This window comes from Bos indicus, chromosome 6 (genome assembly GCF_029378745.1).
Source record: "Bos indicus isolate NIAB-ARS_2022 breed Sahiwal x Tharparkar chromosome 6, NIAB-ARS_B.indTharparkar_mat_pri_1.0, whole genome shotgun sequence".
NCBI classification, from domain to species: domain Eukaryota; kingdom Metazoa; phylum Chordata; class Mammalia; order Artiodactyla; family Bovidae; genus Bos; species Bos indicus.
This window is the reverse complement of record NC_091765.1, coordinates 54706511-54718946: the sequence shown is the minus strand read 5'-3', so window position 1 is coordinate 54718946 and position 12436 is coordinate 54706511.

Here is a 12436-nt window from a genome sequence, read left to right as displayed (position 1 = left end):
AATATTGTCCTTGGCTAAAGTAAAAGCACATGTAAAAGTGTATATTCCAATCTAGGCCAAAGTAGCTATAGGTAAAGATGTTGCCTCAACAACATTAAAAGAAGTTGTAATAGTATAATGAGCACAATATTTGCCATTGTTATCTGTTAAATAAGAATCATCAGTGAACCATGAGAAATCAGAGATGCCCAGTAGAATTTCCTATAGGTTGTCATGAGGAGTCAGGAGGTGTTTTGTCAGTGTTAAGCAGTTGTGAAGGACATTGTTATTGACAGAGGGGAGAAAAGTGGCTGGATTAAGGTTATTGCAATGTGAAAGAGTTATGTGAGGAGCAGTTAACAAAAGGAAGTGGCCCCATGGACTGTAGCCCACCAGGCTCCTCTGTCCATGGGATTTTCTAGGCAAGAATATTGGAGTGGGTTGCCATTTTCTTCTCTAACGGATCTACCCCACCCAGGGATTGAACCTGGGTCTTCCACATTGCAGGCAGATTGTTTCCCAACTGAGCCACCAGGGACTCCCATAGGCAGTGAGCCATAATGGGTTCATTTGTCGATAGAGAACCTGGTTGCTTACCAGCCATGGAGCCATCAGGAGTCTTCTGTGGTCCCCATATGGGCCACAAAAATGTTGATTTACAACAAATAGATAGCTAGATATTTGTCTAGCAAGGATTGGCTTCTTTAGGATCAGCAGAGAATTGCAACTCAATCTGCAACCATGGGAGCAAGCCATGTGCATGTCCCTGTACTAGAGCGGAAACTTTTCCTCAAGAGAAAAGGAAGCTGGGTGTGCTGCTGTAAACATAGAGACCAAAGATTTTCATTAGCTGAGTCCTTGCCAGGAAAAAAAAAAAAGAGGAGTCTTTCTTTTTCCTATTAGGCTCTGCTATTGTCTTAGGGTATGAGAGCTACCCCTTCTGGTCTCTCAACTTGATTTAATAGAGGTTGCTCTATGTTTTACACATGGTAGAGAAATTCCATTAACATGTGATTATTTTCAAACTAATAGGACTGACTAAACCCTTAATTCATAGGGCTATTATAAGTGAAAGGAAACATGAGAAAAAATAAATACATAAACTATACAGTGTGCTAGATGAGAACAAATGCCCTTGAGAAAAATTAAGTGAATAGATGAGTTCCTGGAAATTAAAGTGTGTGTTTGGAAGGGATTTTGATTCTCAAATGGGTGGTCATTCAGGACTTCAATGTGAAAGCCTTTCTTGATCAAAGAATTAAGAAAGTGAGCGAGTTACCTTTGTAGATCTTTAGGGATACAGTGTCATAAGTAGAGTTGGCTGCATAATGTTTGATGAGCCATGTAAAATGAAAGTGAAGTCCTCTTGTTTAAGAAGCATCAAGTAGCTATTCCTTTTCTCCCATGATGTATCTCAGCTTGCCATGGATTCTATTTGCAAAGGCATGGGATATTTGCTATACAAGTGCAGACCCTCACAAGCCCAGTCTCTTGCCTTTGTATCCTGATTTGCCTCAGATCCATGTCTAAGCTCCTACTGGGGGTAGAAGGTAGCAGCACTTCCTGGGTGGGGACAGAGGAGTGTGTGTTTGAGAGTTTCTTCCTTATCAACAGAGAGGAGCAGGAGAAAGGATTTCACATGAGCCCAGACTCCCAAGTCTATGACATATGCATTCTATCTCTTATTGGACTTTATTTACAAAACACATATTTAATGATAAAATAATAAACATTTTCAAAGTGTGGCTGTAAAGCATTAAACTCCAAGTCAAATGTCCTCTTCTGAATGTGGGCTTTTTTTGTGAAATGGGACTGTGCCAGAGTAAGCAAACCAAAGAATGATAATAAACAAAATTGGAAATGTAAGAGAGCTTCAAATTGTATAAGATCTCATTGTCACTGTTAAAACTCTGAACTTCATTTTCAGTGAAACAGGTAGTGAGAAGTGATGGCATTTTTGACCCAGATTGTCGTGGTGAAATGATTTGGTTCTAGATAGATTTTGAAGGTACAGACCACAGGTTTTGCTGCCTACTTGCATATGGAGTATAAAAGAAAGAAAAGAGCCACTGATAATTCCTAGCTTATGTCTTCAGGTGTACCGGAGTTGCCACTGAGTTCAAGCAGATCATGGGAGGGGCTCCTTCTGGAGGGGAAGGGAGTGTAACCGAGTATTTTATTTTAGACATATTAATGTGGGAGGCTTGTTAGCGATTTCAAGTAAAGAAAAATATTTGTTGAATAAATGTGTTGAACATTTGAGTCTCGAAATGAAAACAGAAGTCTATGTGGGAAATATAAATATGGGAACCATCAACCTTAATGTATAGATAGGCTTCTTTGTCCATGGAATTCTCCAGGCAAGAATACTAGTGTAGGTAGGCATTCCCCTCTCCAGGAGATCTTCCCAATCCAGAGATTGAACCTGGATCTTCTGCATTGCATGCAGATTCTTTACTGTATGAACCATTAGGAAAGCCCCAGTATTTAAAGCTATGTGATTTAATTAATTCAGGAATAAAGTAAGTGAAACTACAGAAGAGGTACTAAGACTGAGCCTTGAGATATTCCAATAATAAACAGTCAGGTAGATAAAAAGGAAGGATACTGAGAAGGACCAATGATGGAAGTGGAAACAAGGAAAGTATAGTCCTTGGGACCAAGCTGAAGAATGTGTTCTAGGGTAGAGGAGCAATCAATCTGCTGAGTCAGACACTACTGATAAAGACTTGAAGATCTTAGAGTTGACCATTGAACTCAGCAACATGGGTGACATTAACAAACTTGGCAAGAGCATTGTTTGTGGAATGGTTGAGAAAAAAATACCAATGAGAGTCTCAGGAAAGAATAGGAGAATGGAAATCAGAGACAACTGAGTTTTTTTTTTTTTTTTTTTAATTTTATTTTATTTATTTATTTTTTCTTTAATAGAAAATTATTTAATTAGTATACATGTGTTCCCCATCCTGAACCCTCCTCCCTCCTCCCTCCCCACACCATCCCTCTGGGTCGTCCCAGTGCACCAGCCCCAAGCATCCAGCATCGTGCATTGAACCTGGACTGGCATCTCGTTTCATACATGACGTTTCACATGTTTCAATGCCATTCTCCCAAATCTTCCCACCCTCTCCCTCTCCCACAGAGTCCATAAGACTGTTCTATGAGTTTTTGACTACTTTACAGAGGTTTCTTTTCTTTTCTTTTTTCTTTCTTTCTTTTTTTTTTTTTTTTTTTTTTGTGAATGGAAACAGAATTGAGTAGTAGCTAGCATAGACTGGTGTTAAGATTATTTGTTTTTATTTATCAAGTATTCATTTTGATACCTGATAGGACTATAAGCACCTTGTGGGCCAAAGTTATGTCTTACAGTTCTTATGTATCACCTGGTGCTAATTCCAGATAGCAGTATAAGTCGTTTATAGAGTATTGTGCCTATAGAGAGGAAGATAGGAAAGTGTGGAACAGGAACTGCTGGACACTACCTATTGATGGTTTTGGTGGTTTTAATTTTATACTTTTACACTTAGAAAAGCTGTTTTCTAAGTAGAATTGTATTTAAGAATATAATTCTATATGTCCAATAAACATTGTTTTTATATAACAATGGGAACACTGATGATATCAGCCATGTTGTTATCAGCCTATTTATAATGTGAAATATTATAGATATGCTATATAAAGCCAGGAGGTGACACAAGTCAGATGAGTCAATTAACCAATGGTTAGTGGTGTTTTTAGAAGCCACTCATCTACCTCACTTCTTCAGGAAAATAACAATGGAAGGAAAATGCCAGAGCTTTGTAGATTAAGGCTTCCTGGCAAGTGAACATGTAGTTTAATACAAGGCTTTAATTTAGGGAATACAGTGCTGCAAAAGAAAAGAAAATTCATGCAGAATCCTATTTAATTCATACAGAAAGACATGGGATTTACAGCCGCACAACTGGCTGCTGAAACTAAGAATCCTTTGTCTTTGAAGTGTGGTTTGGTGGTCCACATAAAGAGAAGTATTTGTATATAAGCATTAAAATTATATTTTAGCAGACCTGAAAATGGTTTGAATTGATATTTTAAGCAGTGAGTAAATTCAGAGTTCATTTTAATGTTTGTGAAGAGTTTCTGATAGAAAGTATCATTTAAAATGATGTGAAAAAGGCTGTCTTAGTAACAATGAGTGTTTATAATACATCTAGAATTACAAAAAAAAATGTCATGCTGGCATATTCTAGTTGTATGGTCTAGCAAAGCCATTTCATCCTCTGTGCCTCAATTTCACGTTTGTAAAATAATGTATCAGACTATACAATCTCTAAAACAATTTTTAACTCTCATATCTTATAATTTACAGGATTACTTTGAACCTGATGGCTTTGGGAAATCTCAACCGCAAAACACACTAGAGTTGGTGTGTAATTCAATATTTTGTTACGTTAAAGACATAAAGGGAATGTTATAAAAAGTTTTTAAATTTAAATATAGAGAAAAGTGTGGGAAGAAGGAAGGAAAGAATGAAGGAAAGGAGGGAGGGAGAGAGAGTTGGAAGGAGAGAAGGAATGAAGGAAGGGAGTGAGGAAAGGTGGGAGAGATGAAGGAAGGAGAGAGAGGGAAGGAGGGACAAAGGATGGGATAAACTATTTAACTTAGTATCATGGAGTCTGAAGCTGGAAAATAAACAACAGTTAAAAGAAGCAATACAAAAGAATTAAACCTGGCATCTGAATTTGGCCAAACAGTCCATGTGGAGTGAAAGGTAGTAAGGAATGTACTGGCCGTATATTGTTATTTCCACAAATGATGGTTATGCTGAGGAAACACAAGGATTTCAAGTGGGAATGAGTATTTCAACTCAACATGTTCCATTTTAAATACTAATGTAAAGGTGTTAACTTCAAGTAAATATGCAGAAAGTTCACTAAACCCTACCTAATGATAATGAAAGTGAAAGTCGCTCAGTCCTGTCTGACTCTTTGTGACCCCACAGATTATACAGTCCATGGAATTCTCCAGGCTAGAATATTTTCCCTTCTCCAGGTGATCATCCCAACCCAGGGATTGAACCCAGGTCTCCCCCATTGCAGCTGAATTCTTTACCAGCTGAGCCACAAGGGAAGCCAAAGAATACTGGAGTGGGTAGCCTATCCCTTCTCCAGGAGATGTTCCCGACCCAGGAATTGAACCGGGGTCTCCTGCATTGCAGGCAGATTCTTTACCAACTGAGCTATCAGGGAAGCCCCCAAAAGATAATTAAGCTGAGACAAAGCTGTGATTTAACATGAATCATGCTTACTGACCTGCCCAGAAAAGATATATCTATTGTGATTTGAAACTTAGTTCCTTCATGTCTACATGAAGAAATGATCCCTACAGTTAACACTCTGTCTCCTTACTCAGTCCTCCCCTCGGCCCCACCTTGAAGGGATTGAAATGAAAAGTTAAGGACAAGACAAGATATGTGTGATTCAAAGCTCCTTCATTTCTTAGAGGGTAGGACTTCCCTAGTGGCTCAGATGGTAACAAATTTGCCTGCGATGCAGGAGACCTCGGTTTGATTCATGGATCGGGAAGATTCCCTAGAGAAAGGAATGGCTACCCCACTCCAGTATTCTTGCCTAGAGAATTCCATAAACAGAGGAGCTTGACAGGCTACAGTCCATGGGGTCACAGGAGTCAGACACAACTGACCAACTAACACACTTTTCACCTCCTAGAAGCATGAATTCCCAAAATTTCTTGACTCTTGTTAGGCTTAGCTAGTACAAGCTCTGTTCTTTTGGCTAGCCTTAAACCTGATCATTTGCCTTTATCTGTGTAGGGTGGCTGAATTTGCCATATTCCTTGGTGAAGTATTAGCAAGTGCCCTTGGCTCAATGCCAAATCTGCATTCGTCAGAAAACTTCATTAATAAAAAAAGTAATATTTTGCATCCATTTATCTAATTTCTGCAACTATCTCCCAACTCTTCCAGCATCAGGGAGATGGAATGTTACACAAACCTCAACACGTGACTTCATTTTCCTGGATTCTTAACTGGTGTGGAGTGAGCTCTATGGAATATCCACAGTTTAAATGGATCCACTGGGGTCTTGAGTACCAGTGAAAATCCCTATAGGCTCTGTTTCATAAAAGAAAACACCTGTTCAACTATTTTTTAATCAAGCAAGTTGCTCTGCTCTAAACCTCTTTCTGCCTCAGCACACCAACGTGAAATAAAAGCAAACAGTAGAGAAAGGACATCTGACAATAGCTAAAGTCGTGAGAAATACAGGAAGAGCATAAAATGAGACTTGAGAGGTATGAAGCAAAGTCTGGTTGACCACATTGAGGACGACAGGTGGAACTGCTAGTGAAATCTGTAAGGGTTTTGAAATCACTACTTGGGGAATAAAAGAAGCTTAATAGGTAATCCATCATAATAAACACATTCTGAAGGACAGATATAATTTCTAAAAGCACCAATGCTCCTTCCTTCTTGGTTTGCAATGATCTATAATTTAAAATAAGTTTCTTTGTCTAGATTGATAGCATATCCTCATTTATAAAATGCTGATCTATGACAGAGACTGCTAATCTTTAAATAATGAATTTTAGTGACCCGTGAATCTAATTTGAAAGGTGCTATAACATTGCAACACAGTTCAGTATTATGATCTGGTTTAAAATATTCAGTATCATTATACCTTTAAAATGTTCTTAGGAATTAGGTTGATTATACATGAGCATTCACTGAGAGAGTCCAAGAATGTAAATGATTGCTTGGATGGCTAACTCTGGTTTGAATTATTTCAGAAAGGGTAACCAGAGGAGAGTGATGAAAAGTTTAAAATTTTCCAGCCTCTATAGGATGCTGTCATTTCAGGTTATATTCTTTGTATAATGGGCATTTGAAGTGAATTCTGCTGCTTTAACATTCCAAGCTGATTTAGAATATTTTCAGTTCCTCACCATCATTCTAAACATACAGCACGACCCTCTCTAGGATTCAAGAGTCGCCACTTGTCACCTTTATATTCCCAATCAGAAAGGAACTGCAGAGAAGCATAGTACTTTATCATGGAAATATTTGAATTACATTTCCCTTAAGGACAAGTATTGAATATTTTATCTATTGAGTAAGATAAAGAACCAGATTTTGTTTTTTTTAATATACATATGCATGTAATTTGTACTTCATCATGAGTATCTTTCATATCAGAAAAGGTCCTTATTGCTAACAAGGTTGCATACTTTCATTTCATGAACGCAATGATAAATATACAGCTAAACCCATCACCAGTCTTGTTTCCTCATTATTCAGTACTTTCTATGTATGGAGACAAAGTTTTATAGTATGCTGTGCATTAAAGTGAATTATTATATAGCCTTCTATATTAGCATATATTCTTAAGTCTTAGTATCAAAATATAAATGTGTCAGAGCCTTTTCTTGAACCAGTAACTTCTATCTGCCATTTTTATTCACTTATAAAAAAATAATCCTTGGGTAAAATAACATTGTCACAAACTAAGAAATAATTATTTTATACCTAATTTCAACAGAGAAATACATTGCCAATCACTTATACACTGGAATATATATTATTTTCCAGAGTAGCATCTTTGGCAAGAACTTACAACTTGCATATACTGGTGTTCATAAATTAATATGAATATGAATATTAATTGATGAGTCAAATAACATCCTCAAATAATTATTCCATGACTTGGTTTTCTAAGATTGGTTGTGACTTGGCCCTGTGATAAGATCTTTTGGACTCTACTTGTTAACAGAGATTATTCTTAATATGTGAACCTATTGAAAAACTTCTGGCCATTATCTGTGGTCTGTTTGCCCTCATAGTTCACTTCTGGATGCCAGTGACTATAGCTCTAGCTCTAAGAATCAACATTCAGCTTCCTCCTACCACAGGTCTGTGACAAGTGTTCTCTTAAGTACTTCTCCCAATGCTGTTCAATGTAGTGTGAGTGCCTCTGCAACACATCCCTACAGAAATACTTTGGTTTGCAGTGATCCATAATTTTAAATACGTTTCTTTGCGGTATTTCTTTGTGACAGTATTTTCAACCAATGTTGCCCCCTTACTGAAAACGCACAAGAGAAGATCTTTCCCAAATGAAGAATGTGTCTCTCTTCTTTCCCTGTCACTTCACTGATACAATAACAAAGCCATATGAGCACATTTGTTTTTCTCTAGAAATTAACCTTGTGCTATAATTAAGCAATGCTCCTCAGATTTCCCAAATATTCTTGATGTGCTCCCATCTACAGGATGTAGCTTTAACTGTGCCCCATTCCTAACAAGGTTGAATGAGCAGTTTTGTAATGCCCCCTAATTCAAATCTTTATTCAAGATATAATTTAGAAATCAGTATTTTAGGGAAGTTCTCTGTAAGTCATATAATTTGGTCTTACTGACATTTTAAGTTCTTTGAGTATGTATCACAAATAATTGTATGTTGTTCATTTGGGGGTATTTATTATACTTGAGAGTTTACAAATTGGTTTGCATAATTAGTATGTGGGGATGTGAGAAAGAAAACAAACCAAGTTTATACCTTTTCTGCATCCCTTTGTTTCAGTCAGTTATTGTTGGTTTATTTAGCTATTCAATATTTAATCAGGTTTTTATACAATACTAATAAAGGAACCAGATGTGAGAGTTAAAATTTTGAAAAATGTTTAATTTCTCTTCCTGCCTCAGATAGAATTTACCTAAACAATGTTCAAATGGGCCTTTATGGTTTCTTAGAGAAAGGTGTAAATGATGATTAATGCTACTGTCAGTGTTCAGTCCATTTTTGAAGAGTGGCTGGACAGAAGCCTTTCCAGAGAGATTGGTTAATTCTGAAGACATATTGAGCCTTTCAAAAGTAACCTTCTTCCCCATATTGACTTATCTGAAAACTGTTTTTTATGTGTAACACATGTAGCAAGTGTGTACTGTAGACAGAGATTATTGCACAGTAATAGAAATTTAGATAGTTTGCACACAAAAATATTTAACTGGATGTGATTTTGTTAGTTTATGTCCTATAGGATTTTAAGGAGTTCACTCTTCTTAATGTTATCAAAATGAAATAAAAATCAGGATTTTAGTCTTAGAAGAAATCTCTAGCTTGCCTGGTCCATATTCAGTCTGTAATTTGGAACATTAGTGTATGCAGTATAAGGAAGTAACAGAAGATATAAAAGAGTGGGTATTGGTTTCAAATAACTAAGAAGACAATGAGAAAACAAGTGACAAGTGAAAACCAAAAGCTCTTGCATGGTACACAAAATAAAAATGAGTAAAGCTTCAGCATAGCATGCATCTATTTAGAGGCAAACTTTTTTTTTGTTTTTACCAAATTATCAATAGAAATCATGGAAGTAGATTCTTATAGATTATATATGTGTCAAAATTGTGTGATTATGTGAAAAAGAAATGTTTGAAAATGTGTTGAAAATCACAGTATCTGTAGCTTTGTGGCATTTGTGAAATTCTGCACCTGATGTTTGCATTTCAGATAGGTATATGCTCACACACATACACACATAATGCCAAACTTTGCAGAAAAAATCTGAGGCCACTGCTATTAATTTTGTATTTGCAAATTAGCATAGCAGTAACGACAGTTTAAATGGAAGTATGAAGAAAGCTTGGTAATGTCCCAATAAGAAATTTGATATTTTGCATATATATATATATATATGAACACAAATATGCACACACATATATACACACAAATTTCGATGCTTAAATATAAACTAATAATATACTAATAATTCTAACTCAGTATCCCTAGAGAAAAATAATAAGATAAAAGAGAGCAGAGACATAGATGTTATAATCAGATTGGTCAAGAGCTTTTCATCTTTGAAGGGGTTACTTTATATAGCAGTCTGAGCTTTCTTTGTGGAGGAATATTCTAGTACATGCTGCTTGAAAGAGGCTGTTCGCTTAATTCACACCAGATGGCACTACAGAACTTTTCCATTTCCTTAAGAGGCCAAGCAGAAATAAAAGAGATAAAGTACAGTGAAAAACCATTGTTGAGTAAATTAGTCTCTCATGTCTGTTTCCTAAGATCAGCTGGCACTATTGTTTAACATATAACATGGGCATATGCTAGTCTAACATATTCTTCCTTCTGTTGCTCTATATTATAAAGTACAAATAAATAACGTAAATAGGACTCTTTTAAGAATTCCAGAAAGCCTTGGGTTAAACACATTTTCTAGGAAATAATTTATCTTATTCATTTCATATCCACTTTATGGACCTGATAGAAATCCATCAAAGTGTAATTATTAATAAGTTATCAGTGTTCACATTCCTAGTATTGTGCTTGCAGTACTCAATTGGCCCTAACTGTACCTCTTATTAATTTCCAAGTTACATCAGTATAGTTCACAAATTCCTTTTTTCCTGCCTACAAATAGTAGGCAGACAAACTGAGATTTTTAGTACCTTTTGACTATTTCATTTCTTAATTTCATATATTTTTGTAATTTCTGTGATTTCTTTTCTTTTTTTTTTTTTTGTACAGTGAAGATGAAGTGAATATATAGTATTTGGCTTTCAATTGTGTTGGAGAAAGCATTCCAAGTTGTGGTATCTTGTAAATGATGAAACAGGATTCATGTAAAAGGACATTTTCTTCTGTTATAATTTCTTTATATAAAAAAAAAACTTTTAGCTTCTCTTTGGTGGTTTTTATCACAAAGGAATGACTCTGGGCATAATGGTACAAAAATCCATTTAGATTGCTATGCCATGTATTTAAATATTGATATTTAATTAGAAACATATCTGTTCTGTGCAAAAATCAAATAATATTCAATATTTCCACTTTTCTATAATTCAGTTCTGTCTTTATATTTATACAGAAATCCATCAATTTCAAGTTTTCAGGAAACTACCAATAGGATTGCATTAAAAAAATAATCTTAGCAAAATTTAAAGCCAAATATTATTCTTAACATAAATCATTTTCCTATACTTTGTTTTCTTATACTTTGGGCTTCCCTGATAGTTCAGTTGGTAAAGAATCTGCCTGCAGTACAGGAGACCCTGGTTCAATTCCAGGGTCGGGAAGATCCGCTGGAGAAGGGATAGGCTACCCACTCCATTATTCTTGGGCTTCTCTTGTGGCTCACTGGTAAAGAATCTGCCTGCAGTGCTAGAGACCTGGGTTCAATCCCTGGATTGGGAAGATCCCCTGGAAAAGGGAAGGGCTACCCACTCCAGTATTCTGGCCTGGAGAATTCCATGGACTGTAGAGTCCATGAGGTCAGAAAGAGTCAGACACAACTGAGCAACTTTCACATACTTTGTATAGAAATAACATTATGAATTGCTTTAGACAATGCAATGAATTACATGATAATATTCTAGGCCACTGTTTAAAGTAGATGTATTGAAACAATATTACTGCTTATCAAATGCATAACTACAGTCAAGTAATAGAAGATGTCACATATATAACCATTTGCATCTAAGAGACCCTAAACAACACAAAAATATCTTTGACTTTTATTTATGTGCCTTAAAAAGTTGAGCTGTAAACATCTGTAAACCATAAAGAGACATGATAGAATGATTTTCCTTTCATTTGACATTCTATAAATAGGGCTCTATAATGAGAGCTTTTTAACATAAAGGGAAAAGGCATATGCTTATATGGATGTTTTGGTAGAATTGTCTAAAGGTTACATGAGAAATAAGTTAATGGACTGGAGTTTATAGCTGTGTATATAACTGTCAAATCTTTCTGTAAATTACCTTTCTCTTCTGCTGGCTGGAATGCAAAAATCCAATAAACTGTTAATACAAATGGAAAGGTCATATGTAAATATCAAAGATTTTGAAAATGAACCAGAAAGGATGATAGCTTGCAGGAAAATATCATTTCATGTTCTGTTTCATTGTATTCTAAGTGTGATTTGGGTTTAAATTGTATTTTAAGTGTGATTTGGGATAAAAAGCATTTCCAAGAAAAAAAAAATGATTAGGAAAAGTTTCTATTAAAAAGAGATTAGTTTTCCATCTGAAAAGAGGAGTTTGAGTACTAATTGGCTGTTGGTTTCTGCAACTTCAGAAGAATTGCAAACAATTAAACGCTTTGATATTTTCTCTGATTAAGCAAACTCTTAATAGGGCCTCATGGAATTATTCCAGAAACACTGAGAGAGCACAATCTGTGTAGAGTCGGTATATGTGATGGAAGGTTCATTGCTTAGGGCCTAGGAGGCTTCTCTTCTCTCTGCAGCCAGACACTTCACAATCCAACATCCTCTGGCCCGGTCTTGAGCTTGTAAAGAATTAAGGCCTAAAAGAACTGGAGCAGCAGAAACTACTCTTCTCTGCCCTACTGCATTTATCCAAAGAAAGAATACTCTTGTAAAGCCAATTGGGAAGTTGTAGCCTCATAAAGGGAAAGCATTAAGGCCTGGGGAGAAGCTGAGTTTGAACACATGC